The sequence below is a fragment of the Cynocephalus volans genome, chromosome 12 (genome assembly GCF_027409185.1).
Source record: "Cynocephalus volans isolate mCynVol1 chromosome 12, mCynVol1.pri, whole genome shotgun sequence".
Classification (NCBI taxonomy): domain Eukaryota; kingdom Metazoa; phylum Chordata; class Mammalia; order Dermoptera; family Cynocephalidae; genus Cynocephalus; species Cynocephalus volans.
The window spans coordinates 14,046,811-14,072,427 of NC_084471.1; the positions used below are offsets into that span (position 1 = coordinate 14,046,811).

The 25,617-nt window shown below is 35.7% G+C and overlaps 1 protein-coding gene and 1 non-coding gene across 12 annotated transcripts in view; one reads left to right on the forward strand and one right to left on the reverse strand.

Moving 5' to 3' along the window:
- RBFOX2 (RNA binding fox-1 homolog 2) overlaps nt 1-25,617 on the forward strand; it is a 253,113-nt gene that overhangs the window by 173,026 nt on the left and 54,470 nt on the right. The window contains exon 1 of one of the 11 annotated variants that reach the window (XM_063074849.1): nt 2,776-2,830. The exons of the other annotated variants lie outside the window; for them this stretch is intronic. The gene's annotated coding sequence lies outside the window, so the exon portion shown is untranslated. Of the gene's footprint in view, nt 1-2,775; nt 2,831-25,617 lie in introns of those variants that run through there. 11 annotated transcript variants of the gene reach the window in all.
- Nucleotides 9,175-9,281, reverse strand: LOC134361461 (U6 spliceosomal RNA). Its single transcript, XR_010021460.1, has one exon. It is a non-coding gene; the product is annotated as a U6 spliceosomal RNA (small nuclear RNA).

Below are 25,617 nucleotides of genomic sequence, written 5' to 3' on the forward strand. Positions count from 1 at the left end.
AGAATGTTTCATTTTCATGGCTTTGTTATTGGCAAAGAATATTTTCAGTAGAAACCGTTGGAGCATCAATGTGGAGCAGAGGCAGGTAGAGCCCTCCCTGACAGAAGAACAAATCTAAATGTATAAATGACAGTCACACTGTCATTTAAAAGATATTGAAGGCTTTAAAAGATATTTGAAGGAGAGGGTGTAAGAAATGGAAAATCTCTCTCTCCTCTCTTCTCCTCTCTCTCTCTTTCTCTCCTATTCCCTCTCTCCTGTTCTCTCTGCCTTTCTGGTTATGCCAGGCAATATCTAATCTGCATTTTAGCAAGTCATTCCTGACAAATGGAAAGGTGAATGCTCTTTCACAGTTCTCCCTGGCAGGGCTATTTTTCTCATTGGCACCCTTCTGTATGCTCCTTTACCCTTTTTTTCTGATTGATGAGCCTGTGATTTATCAGTGGGAAATCATTTGCATTATAGAACATTCAAGTCCTTTAGTCTCAGACCTAGGATCAGTTTTACGTCAGGCTTTTATGCTCTGTAGGGAAATTTCATCACTGGACAGTGCTTCCCTTTTAAGGAGGTTGCCCTTTTTTGTATTCACTCTTCTCTTTTCCTCTGCAAGTCACCACCGGAGGGCGAGAGCATCAGCTAGCTATCAGGATAGAGGCATCATTTTAGGAACTGGAATCCTGTTCAGTTAAATGTTATGTAATGCCCTGCAGTGCTGTTTGGAAGGAGGGAAACCTAGAGGGAGATTTTTCCATCCTGACCCAGAGGAAAGGGAAGTTTCAAAGAAATTATCTTTCCAAAGTAATTTTTCACCAGATCTGAGTTTGGAGGTTATTAAGAAACCCCTCCCTTTTTTAGAAAGTGGAGAAACCCTTGAAATATTTCTCTTCCACTTCTTAGCCTCTTATCATCAGTCTAATGAAATCTCTTGATATCGCTTTATTTATTTATTTATTTTTAATATCCATAAAAGAGAAAACCTATTCTTGGATTCTCTTTGTTGCTTGGGAAGTGATACTTGCTTAACCTTAGAGCCCTCATTCAATTTTCATTAACTGGCAATATTAGAGTGTAACAGCTCTCTTCTTTCCCAGCTATTACCGAAGGCTTTTCAACTACTTGACTTTTCATTATGCGTGTTTTTAAATCAGTGAAGGAATTAGGTAAACTAGGAATTTTTATAATGAGTTTTCTGTGGTCTCTTGGAACATTTCCTCTTAGTTTCTCAAGGAGCTGGTGAATATGTGGCAGCATAAGTTAGAATGCACATGCTTGTGCACTGATTAATATTGTGTAATTAGTCAGTATTTAAGGAAACTATATTTTAAGAATGAAGTAGAAAAAATAAATGGAAACCTGGAGAGAGAGATTTTGTGGTAGTTAAGAATTCTAATAGATAAATTTAAGTTGTTATATTTTCCAAGGACGTACTGAATGCAGAAGGAAAGAACTAGTTTTTGCCCATCCTGGAAAGAAAAGAAAGTTAAATTTGTGCATTTGAATATTCCAGCATATTTATTTGTTTTGGTGTATGCACTTTCTATGTTAATGTAATGTACATAGTTGTTAATAATCTAAGGAAAAAAATCTAAGAAAGTAACCAGCTGGGCAGATCTTTCATTTGTCCTGTGATTTTGTTTTGTGTTTTGTTTTGTTGTATTCTTTTGAGTCAGACATCCAATACCAATATCTGATAATGACCTGTCATGTAGCTTTCTGGATATAAAATACCTACACTGGTTAGGGCTGGGTTATCAAAGTCAATTAGTTTTTAATAATACTTAGCATCTTAACTAGTATAGTAAGAGAGATAGATGTTTCATCATCTTGCAATCTAGTTTCTTTACATCTTCAGATCATACCATTTCTGTAGTCACTAATTTCCATCACTCAGTTGGTGGAAGAAGGGCTTTCGTTGGATGACATTTTCATCATACAGTACTAAATCCATATCAGTATTTGCACAGTGTGTGCTTTATTATTACATATACTCTAGTTTTATAAGGCTTGTTTTTGTCTTAATTAGCAAACCGCTATGTCATTTACAAAATGTAATCAGTTGGTCAATTCATCACAAAATTCTAATATAGTAGACAGACATACTCATGTAACATTTAAAAAATAACTATCTGTTGTTCATGTATGTTTTAGGAGTATTTCACTGACGTCCCCTCTTATTTTTGAGCATGTGAACCAAATTATTGTATCTTTTCACGTGTATGAAGGTAGCAATGAGTAATAAAATGAAAGAAATAGAAATAATTCTCATGATATGTGTAAAATTAGAAAAACAAAATTGCAAATGACTTCAACTCTAACTAGTTAAAAAAAAAAAAAAGTTTAGCCAGACTGAAACTCAGTTATACTATTTATTGTCAAAAGGAAAAATATACTAGGCAGAGAGGAAAAGATTTTACAGTATGGATGTGAAAGAAAATTTTTGTACTTTACTATGGTATAAGACTGCCAGTTTCTGTGGAATACAAAGCCCTCCCTTTCTTGGACAGCTCAGTGCTTTGCTGGCATTTTCTTCAAAATCTGTTTTCCATCAAGACCAAGAGGAGGGAAGGTGTTAAGAATAAGGGAGGTTGGAAAAGGGGGTTGCTGTTCCTTTAAATAGTGCCGTGAGTCCATGTGGCAGCAGGCCGCTCTGGAGTGTATTCTTTTGTAATGAATCACCAGTTCCATTGTTTGCTATCTCCCCTCTTTGTAGCTGGAAGGCTGAAGTCTTTCACCTGAGCTGCTGCCAGTACGCTCTTCTGTTCCTGGGTGGTTGGGAGAAGAGAAGAGGGAGGGTATTTTATGCTTTAATTAAAGACAGATAAGAGAGCAGGTATGTTTCGCTTTGTTTCATTTTCTCCTATCCTTTCTGTTTTTGTTTGGTTTTTTGAAATGAATTGGATAGGGAAATCTATTGTTTGATGTTGCTAAGTACATCCCATTTTCTGTGAATTCTGGAAGTCCTCAGATTTAGTCTCCATTTTGTAGCATTGCTTTAAAGCGATTCCATTTGGTTACCTGCCAGTTGTGCTCTCTTTCCACCCAAACCTATCGCACCTTTCTTCCACAGAGCTGCAGCCCACACTGTTTGTTTTGGCACACTTTCCACTTTCTGTGGGCTGAGCAGGATTCAGGGTAAGATGAGAGATAGGTGGGGATTGTGGGTTGGAGACTAAATTTATGTTTCTTTACAATGAACAACAACAACAAAAGCCTCACTTTCTCCAGAGATTTGGTTTCTTTCTGAATTCTACTCTGCTCCATATCTTCATTTATAACCATTTCCTTGCCAAGGCCAAGACTGGCTCTTGAAAAGTATTGTTATTCTTAAAATTACTTAGCATTCCTAAAAAGATACCCAGAATTCCATAAATGGAGCTGTGATGAAATTTGAGTAATTTTAATTCATTAAATGGTTTTTCTTCGCAGCACCCCACAGCCACACACTTTTTCCCCCTTGTCATCTAGTAACTTTTTTCTTTATCTTTTTCCTAAGTTTTGCAGTTGAGACTAGGTAAGCTTAGCATTTGACAACCTGCTATTTAAGTTTGTATTGTTACAGAGGACATCTCCGTGTTGAAAGGCGATGACATTCCTCATCCCTCTCAGTGACAGGGCATACACTGAAATTCCTGGTTTTGTTCCTTCAGTTGTATGTTCTTCCCTGAGAAATTCCAAACTCATATCTACACAGATTATCATATGGGAACAATTTCATATCTCTTTTGAATTTATTTATTTAAGAAATTATTTCCTACCTCGGGTTGTTTCTTGGACATCTATTTGTGATATTCAGACAGATTGTTACTAGGAACCAGTCATGCTGATGATACAGCCCCCGTATGCCCACCCCAGTCTCCTAGTCTCCTGGTATACCTTTCCTGTCCGGGATCTGACATTGCTGTTCCAAGGCTTCCCTTCTGGAGCCATAATTCCTCACTCATTTTTTTCAGCATTCCAAAACAACTGTCAAATCTTGAACATTTCTTCACAACACTTTGTATACGAGGTCCACTAAGCACAAATTGAATGCTCCCCTGCAGTAAATGCTTTGCTGTTTTGATTGTAGCACTTTTATTATTGGGCTTTGAGGGCTCTCAGCCTCTTCTAGGCAGTCAGAAATGCTGCAGTCTGCCATCAGGATGTATTATTTCCGTTTCCCAGACTCTTAAATGTTCCCTTGTTACTATTAGAATGATTAAATTCAGAAAACCTTAGAGCCAGATAATTCATTAGAGGTCATTGCCAGAGTGAATCATTTTGTCACATCTCTGCTTAAACCTTACAATTGTTTCCCTTCTGACTCAAAATAAAATCCTGTTTCCTTACAAAGGTCTCAAAGGCCCTGCATGATCAGCAACCTGACTCTATTCTCCAGTCTCATCTGCTGCTGCCTCTTTTCTTTCCTTATTTCACTCCATCCACACTGACCTCTTTGCATTATCACACCTTGCACCTTCCAGCTCAGGACTTTTCCTTCTGCTTTTCTCTTTGACGGAAATGCTCTTTGCACAGATATCCATATAGCTTGCTCTACTCAAATGTAACTTCTCAGATGTTACCTATAGCATTTCCCTGTCCCTTTATCCTGCTTTTTTCTTCACTTGTCACAGACTGTAATGCGTATCATTACTTGTTATATGTATACTTGTTTATTGTCTGTCTCCTGCCAATCCCCGCCTCCCCTAAGCATATAAGCTCCATGAAGTCAGGGACTTTGTCAGCAGTCTGTTTTATTCCCAGTGTCTAGAATAGCACCTGGCACATAGTCATATTATAATAGCTAATCCTTATATGTGATTATGATGTATTAATATCAGATATTGTTCTAAGCACTTTTCCTCATTACCTCATTACCTCATTGAATCTTCTCAACAACACTTTATTATTCCCATTGTACAAAAGTGGAAACTAGGCGTATAATGGTTGAGTAACTTGCCCAAGTTCACACAGCTACTGAGAGATATTGTGGGGATTCATATACAGTTAGACTGCCTTGGGAATCCATACTTTTAATCACTGTACTCTAATGCCCCTTGTGGGTATTAGATATTTAGTCAATATTTATTGAATGTGTGAATGAATTAATTTAGTTGAGACTTTTTGATTCATTTCTGGAATTTCCATTTCTGACTTGTTCAAGGCTTTGATAGAACACTTGCAATAATGAATTCACTTTGAATAAGATGAATTTGTTATTATAATATTACATAATAATAATAGGTGACATTGTAGAGTGCATACTGTGCATTAAGCACTATCTTAAATGCCTTACATTCGAATCATTTATTCCTTTCAGCAGCCTTATAAGTACTATTAATGTCCATATAGCAGAAATTAGGAAATGGGTACAGAGAGGTTAAGTAACTTGCACAAGGTGGCAACACCAGGATTTAAACCCAAGGAGTTTGGCTCCAGCATCCCTGTTTTTAATCACCACAAATAATGGCTGTTATTAAAATAACTTTTTTGTTTCTGCATATGTACTTTACACCAGTCAATTTTATATACATACCACATTTACAAACATAATTATTATATTCATATCCAGTATTACTTGTCAGTCACTTTTTTTTTGCTTATTTGTTTTTTAATATTTTTATTTATTATCGTTATTATTTTTTACATTTTAAGATGTGGGAGGGAGGGGGAAAGGGGCAGGGGAGAGGGATATGGTGAGAGGAGGAGAAAGGAGAAAGGGGGCGTGGTCAAGGCCTGTGGCACACCTTTCATTCCCACTTGTCAGTCACCTTTTGAGGTAGGTGGTATTTTCCCTATTTTTTGGATGAGACTTTAAGATTGTAGAGGTCAAAGAACTGATGACTGTGGATACAGAGTTAGGTTTCAAACCTGGAATCTATTTAATTCCAAATCCACATGCTCATCCATTACATTATAGTATCAGCCTTATGAGATAAAATTCCGTTGTTGGCTGTTAAAAAGTAGAAAAGTTTTACTTTTGGTGAACTGAAATCTGTTTTTTAGCATGTCTTCTTACTCTTCCTAGTTCTATCATCTAAAGTCACAAAGACTGACTCTAAGTAATCTCTTCTACATGAGAACCAAATATTTGAAGATACTGCTGAATGTTCCCATTAATCTGTTGTCTCTGCTCATTTTTCCTATTTCCTTGAATTATTATTTATAGAGATGAAAACATATGATTTCCAGAATCTTTTCTGTCCTGTATTAATTGCATTAATTTATATGAATGCTTTACCATTTATGTCTAAGTAAAAATATCAGTTATGAATATTAAGTATTATATCTTTGCTATAAGTTTTGTTTTATAGCATGTTTGACTTTACTTGGTTTTTGTACTTTATTATTATGTGTTGCCAGCAATGTATAACGTCAGAAATGAAGGGATATTGCCTTTAACTCCTAAGTAAAAATTAGTCCCCAATTTTTCTGCTCCATAATAAAGCATGTCAGCTGATTGGCAAGAATCTACTCTGGGTTACTATCACTGAGATTTTCAATACTGTTTTGAAGATGCCTGTTGAATTGACAAATGATATATTAGAAATCAGCAAAAGTAAATTTGATCACTTCCCTTGATGTTGAAATTATATTGAGAGTGTTGACAACCCAGAACTGGGAATTATAAGGCCTTTTGGATCAGTAGCAACAGTAAAATGTGGTCTTATTTTCTATTGAAAAAAGAAGATACAATATAGATTTAAATTAAGACCTTGAAAAATTTTCTGATTTAATAATACATATTATAAAACAAATGCCATAGAAATATTTTTAGATTAGCTTACTTTGGCATATTATTTTTAATCTTGCCTCTTGCATTTTTTTTTAAAGGCCTGTCAGTTTCAAAATATTAGAATCACATTTCTTATTTAACGAATCACTTAGGAAATAGCTACAGCTAGATTGATATTGACAAAAAGAAAGACAGTTTTTAAAAATTATAACTTGAAATCATATAACTGAAGATAATAAATTCATTCAGAATTACAGAATTAAGTTCAGCAACCAAATTTTGATATTTAATTTTTAAAGGAATAGTTAAGCAGAAAACACCATAATGGAAATCAGTAATTATTTTACGAAATTATAAATGAATATTTTTATATCCACAAATTATATAATTATATTCTTATACCTAACGTTGATTATGAGATTCCTTATAAAATTTTTGAAGTGATAAAATGGGACTTAAGTGAAGAGATTAGATTTTGAAAGACTTTTAACTTAGAGTAAGGATCCACAAATTTTCTGTAAATGGCTAGATAGTAAATATTTTTTGCTTTATGGACAATGCTGTCTGTGTCACAACTTCTCAGTTCTGCCGTTGTAGCACTTAAGACACCATAGACCACATGTAAACGAATGGGTGTAGTTGTATTCCAGTAAAACTTTATTTATTGACACTGAAATTTGAATTTCATGTAATTTTCATGTCTCACAAAATATTCTTCCTTTGTTTTTTTCAACTATTTAAAAATGTAAAAATCATGCTTAGCTTGCAGGTTATACAAAAATAGGTGGTAGACTCGCTTTGGACCACAAGCTATGGTTTGCTGACCCTGGGATACAGGTTCTCAAGATTTTTTTTTTTTTTTTTTTAAAGTATAGATAAGGTTTTCCCATATAGCTTGATGACAGGGACACAGTTTTGAGTAGTTTTGACAGGTCATCTTGGATTTCTGTTTGAATGAAACCCATGATTTGCTCTCTCATCCCCCCCCCCGAAAATATGGAGTTTCTTTTTTCTTCACTTCCTTTCTCCGTCCACCTCACCGGCACGTCTGAGCTATTTGCAATTCCCCAAATATGCCGTATTGTATACCTTCTTTTCATGTATTTTTTCATATATTATTTTTCATGTACTATTACTTTGGGTCAGAATGCTTTTTTCTTCCACATGATTAATTTCTTGTCTTTAAAGATTCAGCTTAGACTTCACCTGCTTCAGAAAGCTTACACTATCTCAGAGTTGTCCCTGCTTTGCGCTTCATTAGCATTGTATATGTCTTGGTTTTTTTAGCCCATGTTATATAGTATTATAATTGTGGGTATATTTGTCTGTTTTTTCCATCAGACTGTAGGTTTTTTCAGGATTGGAACTATGTCACCAGTGTTTATTACCATGTCTGGTTCAACTTTAGTATCCAGCAAATATCTGTTGAATATATTAATAAATTTTAACTTGTTAATTCATTGACAAGGTCCTCTTTTGAAATACAAAATTGGAGAGTAAAATTGGGTAATCACTCATATTCAAATGCTTATTATTTAAATCAGTTGAGTCTTAAAACATAATATAGTTAGTGAAATGGATGCTCTTATGGCCAGAAGATAGGGGGATGTGGGAATAAGCTACTATTTGGGGAACATACAAAACTCTTATAGATGTTGTAGTGGAAGTCTGCGTATATATAGTAAAAATGTCAATCATGAATATTAAGTATTAAATCTTTGCTATAAGTTTTGTTTTATAACATGTTTGACTTTACTTGTCCAGAAGATAGCATTAGGGCAAATGGCATAGGAGCTCTAGCCTCCTGGGAAGGCAAGAAAGAGGGAAGAAGGGGATGGCAAAGAGAAGTGCAAAGGTAACAATGAAATTTTAGGGATTGGCATCCTATGGTGAGTATACCGAATGTGGTACATTGAGTACAGCCATCTCCCTCTCTCCTTTTCCTTCCACTCGAGATGACCGAGAGTAAGATTCTTTGCGTACTATTTTTGAAAAGCTGGCAACCCAGATATATGTCACACCATAACCATTCCATGTCATTTTTAAGGCTCACTGTTCATTGTTTTTTCAATCTTTTTCCCTCTCTGTATGTTCCTTTTGGGAGAACCTATATCATGGTGTCATCAAGTATACTAATCTTTTCTTCTGTAATATCTAATCTGCTGCTTATCCAATCCAGTTTGTTTTTTATCTCAGACATTATAGTTTTCATCTCTAGAAGTTTGATGTGGATCTTTTTATACCTATCACGTCTCTTCTTAACATGCTCATTTTTTCCTTTTCACATCTTGAACATATGGAATACAGATGTTTTAATGTCCTTGTCTACTAATCCTAACATATGTATTAGTTCTGGGTCAGTTGTGATTCATCTATTTTTTCTCAGCATTATGGGTTATATTTTTCTGCTTCTTTGCATGACTGGTAATCTTTTTATTTTATTTTTTAAAAATTTAATTGTAAAAAATAGAGAATGCTTCATGAATTTGCATGTCATCTTTGTGCAGGTGTCATGCTAATCTTCTGTGTATCATTCCAATTTTAGTATATGTGCTTATGGAACGAGCACTTGACTGGTAATTTTTGATTGGATGCCAGACATTGTCAATTTTTCCTTGTTGGATACTAGATAGTTTTCTATTTCTGTAAATATTCTTGAGCTTTATCTACGGTATGCTTAAGTTTCTTAGAAATAGTTTGATCCTTTTAGGTCTTGTTCTTAAGCTTTGTTAGACAGGTCCAGAGCTGTGTTTAGTCTCTGGTTAATTTTTCCCTGCTACTGAGGCAAGACTCTTTTTTGTACTCTAACCAGTGTTCCTTACATCATTAGATTTTCCACTCTGGCTGTTAAGAACAGGCTTTATTTCCAGCACTGTGTTAACTCTTAGTACTGTTTTTTGTATTTATTTTGGTTGTTTCTTTCCCCAGCCTCTGGTAAGTTTCACATGTACATGTGGTGATCTTACTCAACTGAGTGATTGAGGGGGACATTCCGTAGATCTTTCTCTGCACTTCCTCTTCTACAGTACTCTCCTCTGTGAACTCTAGCTGTCTTGGCTTCCCCTGACTCCTAGTTCTATCTCCTAAATTCATGGAGCCCACCAGGCTCTGCTTGTTGTCCCCCTCTCTGGAGAATTTCTCCAGGCAGTAAGTTGGGGCAATTGTGTCCTTCACTTTGCTTATTTCTTGTTTCAGGGACCAATGACCTTCCTTGACTGTTGTACAATGTCTTGAGTATTGTTGTTTCATGTATTTTGTGCTGTTTTTTAGTTGTTTGAAGCAGCAAGATAAATCTTGTTGTTATTACTCCACCTTGATTGGAAGCAGAAGAGAGATCACTTATTTTTAAATGAAAATTAAGTGGTGTCTCATTTAACTTATTATTAATTTATGGACAAATATCAAACAGTAATTTCAAGAAGTATTAGGGAAGAAAGCATAAGATGCATGAATACTTATAAGGTGGGATATGGTAAATTACATGAATATGATGTCAGTAAAGTGCTGTTCAAAGATTTTATGAGGATGTCCTCACTCATAAGTGGGAGCTAAGAGAAAAAACGAAAGACTGACAGACCACAGTGGTGCTTTGGACTTGCAGAGAAAACATACCTAGGGTTGCCAGCAGTGGAGGTGGAGAGGGGGAAGGGAGGTCGGAGAGAGGTTGCATGGGGACACAGGGAATAATGGCAATTTGTGGTAATGGGTATACTGATAGTACTGATCTGATCATCACATCTGGGACACAGGTGGTGACAGTCAGCTTTGTATCCCATGAATATGCATAATCAGTAATAAAAAAAAAGATTATATGAGGAAAGAATTAGTTTGAGAAGTCTGGCAGATCTAGAAAGGATGGGAAGAAAGGCTATGGCATATATTGTTTTGTTTGTGTTTATTTGCATGAGTTATGCAAGACATCTGAATTTAGAATCAAATTCTTTAGTACTGAGTGTGGTAGAGTACTTAGTGGTAGAGTAGTTTCACAGAGTGTAGACTGATATAATTAACGTAAAAATGGTTCATTAGTGGAAATACATGGACAAGAACACAGGGAAAATAGGGTGTCTGTGGTTTTGTAGTTCAATGTGATTTATTCTATCGTAGAAAAGGAGAAAGATCCTTTTTTTTTTCTTGTGTATTATCTGTCCTCGCAATTCTAGCAGAATAGGGAAGGAGAGAATTCAAGGTACCATTTGTTTGCTTAAACACTGTAGAAGATAGGGGCATTTTGGACTGTGGAAATGATCATTGCTCCAAACTTTTATGAAAACTTAGAATACATCAATAAGTAATATTTAGAGTCTTTTAATCATTGCTATTTGAATGGTAATCAAGTTACCTAAAAATTTCAATGGGAAGGTGTTATGGAATTACAGAATGTGGATAGCACTGTTTAGAGCTTTCTTAACTTCAGTTAAAACCAGGGGACATTTTTGAGAAACAGGGAATGTTTATGTTTTTTGTTTTTAATTTCACTTAGCTTATGTTTTATATAAATCCTTTAGTAGGAATGTGATTTTTCCCTCTTATCCTTGTGTTGATGTGACTTGTTTTTAGATGTAGAGAATTTTAAGCTTAGAACTCAGCTGTTAGTGTTTATGTTTTGGACTATGTACTCTTTCCCCTTTTTCTTCTTCCTTCACAATAATGGTGATTATTATCTCCACCACCTTTTTTTTTTTTTTTAAAGGCAGAAACAGAATTTCGTATACATGATCTCAGTTCATTTTTGTAGGTACTCTTGTTAGGTAGTGATCTTCTTTTCATTTTGCAGATGAAAAACTTGAGGTATTGAGAGGTTAAGTGATTCATCGAGGGTCACACAGTACATGGCAGAGCCTGGATTTGAACCCATGTTTATCTTTCCAAAGTTTATACTATTTCAGCCCCCCTTTTTTTTTCTTGGATGGTAGTCATGATGTTAAGTATAGTATAAAGAATACAGACCGTAATATTTAATTTAACTTTTTCTTTATATCAGCTCTACTTTCCTCTACCAAATTTCCATAACCTACCTTTGGCCAAAACTTTTAGAAATGTGTGCTAATTTACTTGGAGCCTTAAGTTCCTCTGGGATAAGTAAAGGATTGGTCGATTTGACTATTTAATATACAACTTTGGTTTCCTGAAATTTTAACTCAGCACAGAGGTTTTACAGTTTGACGGCTTAGTATTCACATGAGGAATATATGTGCAGGGTAAGAGAGAAATCCAAAAGTTTTGACTCTAGAGTAGCTTTTAGCTACTTGGGGCATGGGAACAGATAAACCACTTAATGACATTTGTTGATTCTCTCTGTTACATAAGAAAATACTTAGTTTCACATGGTAATATACCTAATGTTTCTTTTTTACTATGCTGTATCCTTTGGGTAAGGTGCCTTTATCACAGAATCATAGATTCTTAGAGCTAAAGTGAACTTAATTTTACAAATCAAGATCCAGATCCAGAGAGGAAGTGAGTTGTCCAAGGCCGTATAGCAAGGTAATGGCAGAACTGGAGCTAAAACTCACTTTTACATTGTCTGGTGTTTCTTCTATTGTCAGAACATCTTTTAGGAAATTCAAACCTTCAACAAAAGACATTTATTCTATAGAGGCTAGAATATCAGGTCCTTACGATCCTTATTCCTGAAAGGGAAAATTTTTAAAAATTAAACTCAAGTATCTTTGGCTGCCATTCTTTGCTGGAAAATAATAATAATAATCATCATTATTATTATTATTATTTTGGTGGCTGGCTGGTCTGGGGATCCGAACCCTTGACCTTGGTGTTATCAGCACTGCACTCTGAGTGAGCTAACTGGCCAGCCCAGAAAATTATTCTTGAGTGAAGCTGGATAGTGTAGTTGATTTGGTAGTGATAATATTGAAGTTCTAGGTGAGGAAGATTGTAAGTGGTGAGAAGAAATAGATATGCCCTTGGTATTTTTTTTTTTTTAAGTATGCCTTAAGATTTTTTGTTTTTGTTTTTTGAACATTGACTTGACTTTCGTAGGAAATCTTTTCATTACTAAGCAGTGACTGAAGTATAGACAGATTCTTTTTAGTGCTCCTAGTAGCTGATTTCAGATCTCCAATCTCAGTTTTCTACATGCCAGCTTTCTTAAGTTGAATATCCTCCCTTACTCTGATACAGGCTTTCCTTTTCAGTAATAAATTTATTTATGATAGCTTTTTTGATGTTCTTTTAACATATGACTCTAATTTCTTCTGTAGGTTTGTCTCATTGTGAGGAAGGATTAAATATTGCAATCACTGGTTTATATTTTATTGCCTTTCCTGACTGAAAGATCAGAGTTCATGGCATGCCTTATTGATCCATTTGTTAGAGATAAGTGGGGTAACAGGATTGTTTTCCTCCCTTTAGACAGTGTTTTGATCTTGGCCCCTGTTGTATTCATGAAGAAGGAGGGAAGTGAAGAATTAGGCATTCTAACTGGTAAATACTTGATTTTTCTTTCGTTTTCTGAGAGTGGCTAGACACTTGCAAATCTTTTGTATTTGACATGATTTAGAATAATATTTAGCATAGTGCTGAGTGTACTTGTAGAGGGCATCTGGACTATGACTTACAGCACGTATTTAGTTCTGATACTTCTCTGAGTTATTTTGTTTCCTAAAATCTAAGTACCCCTCATTTATTAAAGCATAAATGCAAAGCTGTTTCAAGAATTGTAGTAAACACTTTTCACTTTCCTTTTAATCTTCTCTAATTTACTTTTACTAAATCTTAGTGTTACTAAAGAGCTATTTTAAAGAAACATAGAAGTTTCATAGTTCCTTAACCTTCTTGAAATCTTTAAAGGAACCTGGAATTCAGGAGCCTACTATGATTGAAATCTTCTTTTGCAGAAAATAAATCATGACTTCTGAGTCAAGATGATAGATGCTTTCAGTTGCCTCCCAACTCTTATAAGATGCCACTGAAATACTATATAGAAGTACAAAATGAAATAAATCAGTTGTAGCAAATAGAAAAGGGTGAAGAGGGATATTACTAATAAAAAAGAGAGTTAAACAAATTTCTGAAAAAGTTCAGGCAAATGAGGACCAATTGATATGTGAAATGGAGGATAAGCTAAAGCCAGGCAGTTAAGACAAGGAGGCTGTTAGTGGTGTGGAAGCCAGTCTGCCCAGCAAGAACCCTGAAGAGGCTCTCTGAGCAAAAGTGAAGAAGGGACAGAAAACAGGGATTTGGTGTTTATGAAGGGGATAACTCATCCATCTGACATTGCCACAAGCCTTTCCAACCCCTTCGCAATGGAATTAGCCAGCATCTACTGCATTAAAAAAGGAAAAACAAAAACAAAACAAAAAACCATGATTGTCTCCAAAGAAGTTGATCGAAACGTTTGAGGAAATTTAATTCCTTTCGTATTTGTTATTGGCACCCCTTCCTTTAGTCTAATATTTGGGGTATCGAGTAAGGGCATTCCACACTTTCCTAGCAGCTTACACTAAAACAAAGCCTGCCAGTGACGTGCTCTTCCCTATCCCCTAAGTAAAGTTCCCAGTTAGAATTTTAATTCCAGGGAGAGACTTAATCAGAAAGCAGATTAGCATAGGAAACCCACACCAGCTAACCAAGTCCTTCTACCTGGGTCACTGGTGCATGAGGATCATTAGAAGTCTGAGAGGAACTTTCAGCATGAAAGAGACCAGTTGAAACAAAAAACCTGACACTAGGGGAAGCAGGTAACCCAAAGAACAGAAGAAAACTTTAAAGAAACCTCCTAACTAATAATATACTTGGAGATTCCAGAAGATAATACATTCATAAAACCAGTACTAGGTACAATTAAAGAGAATGCAAAAGAAGGTTAGAGATTAAGAACATGATTGTCAAAAGAAAACATGAGGGTAAAAACACATATATAGTTGGAGATAGTCTCCCAGGATGTAGAGGTTTAAGACACTAAGATGGAAAATACAAGAGACAAGACACAGATGATTTTCTTAGCCATGGTCTCTAGAAAACAGCCTGAGACAAAACCTTACCCGCTAACACTTTATTGGGGAGTACAATCTCAGGAAAGCAGGAGAGTCAGTAGAATGAAACAAGGCAGAAAGGCCGGCCCAATCTTCCTAAAAGACATTGCTGATTGCTTGGTTTCATAGAAGGGTTCAGGGAGGTTGTGTAGAACTATTGTTTCTCTGGCCAGTCCATCGAAAGGTGGTGTGGAGAAGTGTTTCATCAGCTGGTTTCTTCCCATCTCCTGCTCCTCCCCACTTTTGGTCAAAGTCTGCCATACCTCGACCCTTTACTTCACGGTCTCAGGGGAGGCCAAGTCCTACGCTCTGTACACAGATGTGCACAGAGAGGTGTGTTGCCTAAGCCTGGGAGTGGTCTGAGGAGTCAGTAACCCCTTAATGGCAGCCTCTGACCTTGGAACCTCTACCTTTAAAGAAACCATTAAAAGAGGGTCACTCCCTAGAGGACTGGTGGAGGAAAGAATAGGAGATTGATAGTTTTCATCATAAGATCTTCTGTACCTGTTTGATTTGCATGTATTAATTTGATAAAAAACAAAATAAAATTTAAGAAGGAAAAATGGATTACCAAAAACACCCTAAAGATCTTTCGGAATGCATTTGGGAAAAAGAATGAACTTTAAATATTAAAAGATAAAATCTAATTAGTTTGTCAGGATAATCCTATTGGATTCCTAGAATTGATCTTTTCTCCTTTCCCATCCTTTCTCACCTCACTCTCCATTAGCATACAGTCCCCTAGGATTGAAATCTAGTAGTCTTCCACAGTTCTCTCATGCCCATTGCCAGGTTCTGCTGATTCTACCTTCGATTGTCTTTAGCACCATCCCCTAATCTATATATATCCCTCTGCCTCTATTGTAGTTCATCGCATTATGATCACTCCCTTCGAAGTTTGTAGTGTGCTAAACTGATCTCCTTGTCTTCCCTTCTTCATGTCACCTTTGTTTCCCCGTGCTGGGTTTTGGTCTCTTCTTATATTCCCTTAGCATTTTGGTTATAACTTTTTAAAAAGTAACAAAAGTCTGTAGTTATTTATATACCCTACTAGATTGTAAAATACTTCTTTTATTCCTTTAACAAATACTTCTTGAGAGCTTTTAAGGCAATCACTGGGGATACAAAGATGAATTTGACCTGTCCTCAAAGAGTTCATGTTCTATAAAGACACAGACGTGTAAACAAATAATTGTAATAGAAAATAAGTGCTATAAAAGATTTAAGTGTTGGGGAGAGGGGGGCTAAGAGGAGGAAATGCTTTTTTCCACTATTTGGGTGAATCAGAAACCTAGAGGAGTTGATGTGTAAATTACATGTTAAAGACTATACAAATTAGCCAGATAAGGAGAAATGCTTTCTAAGCAGAAGGAATAGTAGGTACAAAGAAACTGGAGGGTGAAACAGCACAAGGTTTTTTTCAGGATTCGATACACATTAGAGTACTACCTGAGCCAAGCCACTGTCATCTCTCAGGTGTATTATTATGATAGCTAGCTTCCTAAAGAGTCTACTTGCTTTTGCCTTTGCTGAGTGATCTATGTAAAACTTAAATCTGACCACGCCTCTTCTTTGCTCAAAACTCTCACTGGAGTGTAAAAGGACAAATCCTTGCAGTGTCCATGCACTTTACAAGATTTTTACCAGACCTTGCTTCTTCTCTGCTGCCACCTTTCTCCCTTTATCTTCTGCCTTGCTTATTCCTATCCCATCACACAGGCCTCACACCATGTTCCTAGTTCTTAGAATGAGCTGAGCATGTTTTCACCTCTGGGCCTTTGCATTAGTGTTTCTTTTGTTTGGAGTGCTCTTCCATACAGGTACACACATGGCTTGCTGCCTTAATTTCTAAAGGGGTTTTATCAAATGTTTCCTTCCCTGACCATCCTGTAGAAAATAGAAATCCTGAATCCCTACAGCTCTGATACTACCCTACCCTGTTTCTTACTTTATTTCTCCCATAGCATACTGTTTTTTGTTTTGCTTGCCAGTTTATTATTAGTCTCTCCCTACTAAAATGTAAACTTTGTAGGGCACATAGACTTTGTCTTTTTAATCATTGTTGTTCCCCCAGCAGCTAGAACAGTGTCTAACACATGATAGATACTCAATGAATATTTGATGGCAAGAATCAAAGCTGAATAGGTGAAGTATGAAAGGGGCAGGACTTGTATGCAAAGGTGTTTAGACTTGAGGCTGTAGGCACTAGGGAGTCTAGGATTTTAAGAAGAGGATTAATTCACAATATCAGATTTAGCTTTTATTTTAGAAAGACCATCTGATAGAGTTTGGATGTGTTGTCCCCACCAAAACTCATGTGGAAATCTGATCCCCAATGTGGCAGTGCTGGAAGCTGTTTGAGTCATGGGGGCGGATCCCTCATGAATGGATTAGTGCTCTCCCTGGAGGAGGAGGGGAAGTAAGTGAGTTCTCGCTCTATTAGTTCCCAGAGAGCTGGCTGTTTAAAAGATCCTGGCACCTCCTCTCTCTCTCTTGCTTCCTCTCGCCACGTGATCTGCTTGTACCTGACAGCTGCCTGTCACTTTCCGCCATGAGTAAAAGCAGCCTGAAGTCCATGCCAGATGCAGCTGTCCCAGAATCATAAGCCAAATAAACTTCTGTTCTTTATAAATTACCCAGTCTCAGGTATTTTGTTATAAGGAACAAAAACGGACTAATACACCATTCTAGCAGCTGCTTGAAAAGTTGATTAGATTGAATCTACAGTAGAAGAAGAGATAATTATTAAAAGAAAGAATCTTTGGATAGCCGGGGTGAGAGTTGAGAGTAGAAACTCATTTTTCATTTCTCGCACTACGTAACTCAGACTCTAATGTGTAGCTTTTCAATTATAATATGTATTTTAATAGAACTGGAATAACTCATTTTCTGTGGTAAATATATATGAATGATTATATTGTAGTAAGCTTCCTGTAAGAGTTGTTAAAACTATTGATAGAAGAGTGTCTGTCATTTTTACAGACTTATACTTCAGAAGCAGGTATTCAACTACCTGGTTAATTCAGTTTAGCAAGCATTTTCTGAAGATCAACTGCTGTGTGCACATCATCACTTTATTTGGTGAGGAAGCTGTGATGACATCTGTGATTCAATCCCTTGTCGATTTAGGGACGTTACTTGTGAAATCATAAGAGAAAATATAAGCCACCATGTAACTGTGGTTGTAGACAAAAGGCAGTTTTGTTCTGGGAAGGGGTTAGGGAAAGTTTTGTCTGTTACCCTATGTATATCATATGAATTTCCCACTTTAAAGAAGTGGACTATAATAGAATGCTCAACATAAAATCTATAAAGCATAGTTAAGTATTTTTTGATTCAGAAGACACTATAAAACCAGCCAATGTTCTATTCTGAACCTGAGTTAAGATTATTTTCAAGGATATTCCAGTTTAATATATGGAAGATCCAAAACTAATTGTCCATGAAGACAAAATAAAGAGTAAATTAATTTAAATTGTAGTGAAAAGTTTGGTTGAGAAAAAGAATAATCATCCGTGGATTGGATAAGTCACCAATTACATTGAATAGAATAGACATCTAACCATTAATTGTGTGTAAGGGCCTTCTGTTTCCAAGGAAGCAGGTTGCTGAACCAGAGTAGCTCTTCTGGTCTCTTGTTGCTGGTGGAAGACATGATTCATGGATGTCTGAGGTTCTAAGTACTGCTTTAAGAAGAAATGAAAGAAAGAGCATTTAAGAGATTGGAGACATTAAGGCTATTACAAAGTTTGTCACTTTTTACCTAACAGACTTTAGTTTGAATGACTTTGTTCTGAAATATTTATTTTCGTGTTTAAATATTTATTGCTGTGAGATGGCAGAACTCAGACTCAGGGGAGAGGTCGGTCTGTCTTTTCTCTCTGACTAGTTCAAAAGAGGGTGTGTGTGTGTGTGTTTTGAAGACAATTGATTTAGAGGCAAGTTTATAGTATTCTTATTGGCCAGGCCTATACCTGCCCTTAGATTTACATATACCATCTTCTGTCATTTATTTTTATTCTAAGCATGTACATAGAGTACATTGTATGGCTGGTTTTATTTTTATTTTGTTTATTTTATTTATTGGCTGTTTACAAGAGCTCAAGATTACACTAGTCCCCCTCCTGCATTCCATCTCCCCTTCACATGGTTATCACAAACTCATGATTTGGTCCTGTTTCTTTAGTTATGCCCACTGTAAAAGGATTTATTGTTAGGCCTGCATTTCAGTACATTTCCATTTTTGAGAGGAAAAAAAAATAGTGTTTATTCTCTTACCAGTAGGTTTCATATAAGAAGGTAATCCGCTGCTTTCGGGAAGCTTACGTTTATAGCCACTATTACCTTCCTCTCGTAACCTATGTCCTCCTTAATCTCTGTCCCGGGTCTAGAGGTGTAGATGTTTCGGGGCATTTTCCAGAGGCATGCTGCCACTCTAATTCTTTCCCATTCTGCCAGCCAACGCCTCTAAAGCAGTGTGTCTCAGCGTGTGTATCCAGACCACCTATACCAAAAAGTACCAGGGTCCACTCCAACCCACTGAATCCTAATGTGTGAGGAACGGATCTTGACATTTGCATTTTTAAACATGTTCCCTGAATGGATATTAGACATCACAATAAAATATGGGCATCTCTGTTCTCAAGGAACCAAGGTAAAAAGATGAGTTTGTGGGTGTGGGGAGCTGGATTTTCTTGGTCTTTCATTCTTCTACAAACTGAAACTAGATTATTTTTAAATTCCGTATTCTCTCCTTGTCTTTCTAAGGTAACAGTTATGTAGCTATTTTTTTTTCCCTCTTGTCACAGACATTTGGGCAGAAGGCACCTTTGTTGCTGCCTATGTTTTAAAGGAGAAAGACATCATCCTTAACTCAGAAATTGATAGTTACATCTGGTTTCACTTGAAGCAGTCAGCACTCTTAAATCCTATGTTTGTAAGATGAAAGGAAATCATGTGCATAAAGCACAAGCACATAAATGTTAACTCTTTTCTTTCCTAATGGTACTCCACCAGTTTCTGCCTTTCCATTCCGGTACTCTTGTCCAATTTGATATCAACCCAAGATATCAACATTTGTTTCATTATGTATTATCCCTTGTTATGCTCTCTACTGTAGCCAAACAAAGCAATTTGCTGTAGTGTACACACATGTGACTTTCTATCTTAATCTTCCTTTATTTAATAAATGTTTATTTAACGCTTAATACTTTTAAGGCACCATGTGAGATTCTACATCATACAAGACAGTTCCCATCCATCATAATGAAGCTTTTAATCTGATAGGGAAGATAAAACACATACTTAGATATATTAAGTATGAGGCCCAGAATGAGATTTCAAATTTAAGTATCTTGTACACATTAGTGGTGCAGGCTACATGCCATGAGAGTACAGGAGAGGAATGAAATGGAAACCAGAATTGGGAGAAAGTTCATAGACTGCTAAGTTAGGGAAAAGAGCTATTGTGTCTAGCTTTGTGGACTATAAGAGAAAGTTAATAATTCATTTTCTCAGATGAGATGTACTTAAGTTATATTAAAAGCAAAGCATTTTCATTTAAGCAGAGGTAAATTCACGCCTGGAAATAATCCTGTAAACTATTATCTCATAGTTTGTCTGGGGGCTATTGTACTTTTCTTCTGAATTTAGAACTTTGGAATATGGCCTGGAAGTTTAATAGATATCTGAAAACATTTAACATTTTTAAATAATAATAGTAAATACTTGGGAGAATATTCAGACATTGCACAGTATATGAGATAAAATATAAAATCAATCCTATCCTAATTTCATTTCCTTAGTATATAATCATAATTGTTATATTTTTAACAAAAATTAAAGAAAAAAACATTTCTATAAGTAACAAAATCATCCACCAAGAATTTCTTCTTGAGCTCATTACATTTACATTTCCCTTTTCTAGGAAAACAGAGCATTTTCTGGTTTGTATTTCTGTGAATTGCATAGTGCCTAGGCTGCATGTGAATCACAGAAAATGTTTTACCTTTCTCTCCATCTCCCACTGCTAATCGATGTGTTTGTTCGGCTGGATGCACCAGCTCTGTCAAGACTGCCCCTGTGGGAGAATTCATATTGTGCACTGGTGTGCCAGAGTCTCATTCCCAGCAGGGCTGGGGTGGATGGAGAATGGAGTTTGTAGTAAAAGCGAGGAGCGACGTCAGGGTGTGAGAAAAGTCCTCTTGTCCATGTTAATCTTAACTTGGAAACTCGACTTTTAGCCCTTAGCAGTCACTCAGGAGACCCTTCCTGTGGATTCCTGTGAGATTATGTTTATGTCTGGAGCTGGCACATATGGAGACCTTCGGTGCTCTTCTCTTTCATTCACCAATCCACCTGACTTGGAATTCTCTTCTCTTTCATATCTGTCTTCAGGCCAGTAAATCCTGAGACGGCTTTCCAAGCAGTATGCTTTATGCAGCTAGGTAGATAAAGATAGGGCACTGAATAATTTGAAGGAGAAGGGAGAGAATATCCCCCCCTCTATGCTGCCACGGATAGCTAAGAAGATAATGAAGTTATATAACGATGAGTGACAAAGACTTTTTCCCTGAAAAATTTTATGGGTAAAAAAATTCAAGGTTTTCATAGCATAATTTCTAAGAACTAAAAAGGGGAAATTTTTATGTAAAACAGTCCGTAGTACCAAGTAGAAATGATTCTTGGACACTGGAGACAGCTGAATTTTGAGGCTGTATAACTTTCGTTTTGTTTTGTTTCGGTGGCTGGCTGCCCGATACAGGGACCTGAACCCTTGACCTTGGTGTGCCACCACGATGCTCTAACCAAGTGAGCCAACCAGCCAGAGTCTGTATAACTTTTAAATGGAAGACAGTTCCAAATTTTTGTCTCTGGATGTGTCACTACCGTTTTTTTAAGAGTAGCGCGACAATTCAGTGTTTTAACATATTGGCTTCCCCTTATTATTTTTCTTGTAATTCCCTATAATATTAAAAATAATATATTTTTGTTACAAAGGTAATACATACTTATTATTAGGGGCACAAGGAAACTTTTGGAGGTTTTGGATAGATGTGTTCACTGTCTTGATTATGGTGGTGATTCATGAGGGTGTATGTATATATGTCAAAACTTACTAAATTGTCCACTGTAACTAAATAGGTGCAGTTTATCATATTAAAATTATACCTCAATAAAACTATTAAAAATTATTTTGCTGATTTGTTGACCAAAAAATTGGACTTATTTTGATGTTAATATGTATTTCCATTACTGTTAGTGAGGCTGAACATTTTTACTGTATTAGCCATTTGTATTTGATCTTCTATGAATTGTTCAGTTATATCCATTGCTTCTTTTTCTGCTGGAGAGAGAATGTGTGTGTGTGTGTGTGTGTATATGTGTGTGTCTGTCTGTCTGTCTGTATTATCAATTTGTATAATCCATTCTTGCACTAGTGACAATAACCCAGTTTCTGTTTTACCTGTTGCTAATATTTTCTTCTAGTTTATTTTTCTTTTGATTTTAAAGTCCATCCCCCCCCCCCGCCCCTTCCCCCACCTTCTCTTCTTTTCTTCCTGATAATAGCCAAATCTCTCATTTTTTTCTTTCTGGTTTCCAGAGTTCCTGCCTTAAGAATCCCCCAGCCCCCAATTATACTCCCAGGTTTTCTTATATTGTCATAGTTTTAGTTGTTATATTAGATTTTATTCCTTCTGGAATTTTTTTTGGTATGGTGTGTGAGCTGAGGGGCTAATTTAATTTTCTTGCTGGTAGGTAGCCAACTTTTGCAAATATAATAAACCATTCTTTCCTCCACTGTGAAATGTCACCTTTTTATCTTTATTAAGTTTGCATATAAACTTGAATCTGTTTTAGGATTCTCAGTGTTCTGTTGATCACTTTATATATTTTTACTGCTTAATTACAGTAGGTTCAATTAGTAAAGGGCCACAGAAAATGATTACATTGTATAATGTTGAATGTACTGATTATCCTAATTTGAGCATCACATATTGCACACAGGTATTGATATTCAACTCTGTACTGCATAGATATGTATAATCAACTGTTTCAATTAAGAAAAAGAAAGAAAAAATAGTTACAGTGGTAAGTTTTTAATATATGATAGAGCATGCCCCAGACTTTCTTTGTAGTTTTCCTATACAAATTAGAAAAGTTTTTAGTCCTGTTCCCTTCCCCAGACATCAGTTTCTGATTGGAAATGACATTAGATAAATATTTTATTTTGGGAAGGATTAGCATTTTTCCATTGTTTTCCTCCAAAAACAAAATATAATTTTCTATTTATTCAGGTCTTGTTTTATATTTTATGTTTTATATTAAAATATAAATTTAATCACTATTTTGAGTAACTGATTTGCTGGTTTTAAAATAATTATTATATATAAATCTTATAAATTTTTATTCTTGGGTCTACTAATTTATAGTTAATTCTTTTGAATTTTCTAAGTATATAATCATTTATAAAGATAACTGGTCTCCTTTTATGATTTTTCTATGCATTTCATTGTTATTGTTTTGCTGTACGTTGAATAAAATAATAGTTATGGATGCAATTGTCTTTTGATGTTTAATAACAGTGACATTAGTATTTCACAATTTAATATGATATTTATTGATTTTTTTATCATCTTTTTTTTGGTATAATTAACAAACTAATATTTATCAAATGTTTAGTTTAATAAGTTTTAATAACTTGATACATCTATGTAACCACCACCCGTAACAAGATACATAAAATTCCCATCACCCTAGAATGTTCTGGGTACCAAATTTCAGTCAGCACTTCTACCCCCCACACATACCTCCAAACAATAATACTTTCTCAAGTCTGTCCCACAAAATTAGTTTTTCCTATTCTTATAATTCATATAAATGGAATTATTCAGTATGTATTTTTTGGGTCTGGCTTTTTTCATTCAGCATAATGTTAAGATTCATTCGTGTTGTTGGAAGTTCCAGAAGGTTATTCTGAGTAGCATTCCATTTTATGACTAGACAAAAATTGTTTATCCATTTTCCTATTTTCCTGTTGATGTATGGTTTGTTTTCAGTTTGAGGCTGTTATGAATATGGCTTCCGTGAATGTTCTTGTACAAGTGCATTTGTAGATACATGCTTTCATTTCTTTTTAGGTGAATCAAGGAATGTTTTAACTGTATGAAAAAGTAAAAATGCAAAACAGTTGTGCAAAGTGGATATATCATTTTACATGTCCACATGCAGTGTGTGAAAGTTCTTGTTTACATCCTTGTCAACATTTGGTGTTTTCAGTCTTTCGCCCATTCTAGCAGTTGTAAAATGGTATCTTATTTTGGTTTTAATTTCATGTCCTTGATGACTAATGTTTTTGAGCCATCCATTCGTGTATTTTCTGCCTATTTGTATATCTTTTTTATGGAAAGTATCTGTTAAAGTTTTTAGCCCATCTTTTAAAAATTGTTTTTTGTTGTTGTGATTTTTAGCAAGGCTTCATAGACTCTGAATATGCATCCTTTGTTAGCTACATGTGTTGTGAATATTGTCTCCCAGTCTCTGTCTTGTCTTTTTATTATCTTAGTGGTGTCTTTCAAAGAGCAGAAGTTTTTAAAATTTGGTAAGTCCAGTTTATGAATATTTTTAATGATTCTTGTTTTAGTGTCCTAAGAATTCATTGTCTATCCCAAAGCTGTGAAGATTTTTCTATGTGTTTTCTAGAAGTTTTATAGTTTTAGCTCTTTGTTTAGGACTATTATTTCTTTCAAGTTAACTTTTGAATGTTTGGAATAGGAATCAAGGTTCCCCTTCCCCCCAGTCAGATAGATATTCAGTAGTTTATTTGTTAAAAAGACTTTCCTTTCCCCACTGAATTAACTTGGTGCCCTAATACTGAAGGTATATGCATGTGTCTTTTCTGTTTCATTCATCTATTTGTCTATCTTAAGCCAGTATTACACTGTTTTGACTACTGTAGCTTTATTATAAAATTAGGTAGTGTTAAATCCTCCAATTTGTATTCTTTTAAAAATTGTTTTGGCTCTTCTCGGTCCATTGCATTTCTACATAAATTTTAATAACTTGTGAGTTTATGCAAAAATGCATGCTAATGTTTTGATTGGGTTTGTGGGATTTGGGGTATACTGTCATCTTAGGAATGTCGAGTCTTCCTGTTCGTGATCATATATTTCTTCATTTATTGCAGCCCTTGTAGATTTGTCTTGTTTCATTTTGTGCAGAATAACTGATTATAGTAATAACGGTTGAAACTTCCTTTAAAAAATAGTGTGGTATCTTTCTGTAGCTTTGGATTAGTTTTATTTGAGATAGTATAAATTTAATGACCATCAAGTTAATGTTGAAAACCTGTGATGATGTCTTGGCAATGCCCCTGAAAGTTCAGGTTCCTGCAGTTCTCAGTGGGCAGAGAATCCCCTCTTGAACTGAGGGAAAAGAGGGATAATTGGGGTTGAGAGACACAGGACAAATAATTACTTCCTTGTTGGAAAGAAGTGATGCTTGTAGGTAGGAGGAAACCAAGTAACATAAGCCCAGATTTTCTTTGATCTCTAATGTTTTGATGTCTAAAACATGGGGGAAAAGCTTATCTAAGTGCTAACATTTTGAAGCCTTTGGCCGTCTCTGCCAGCTACTTCCAGAAAGACAGTGGCCCAAGACTTTTCAGACTTGTGTGTCATCAGTAAAATAACGGCTTTTCTTTGTATGGAATAAGACAGGAGGTCAGGAGGTCAATTGTTAAGAAGGGAGGGTAGTAAGGGCTTTTCAAAATCTGTAATACAAGGCTTACACCCCTCTTTGTTATCTGAACTTGAAGATGGAACAGAAGTGAGAGAGAGGCTATCGCGTCAAAATGGCCTCTAACAGTTTCCCATACTGCATATTCCTCTTAGATATTTCAGATATCACACT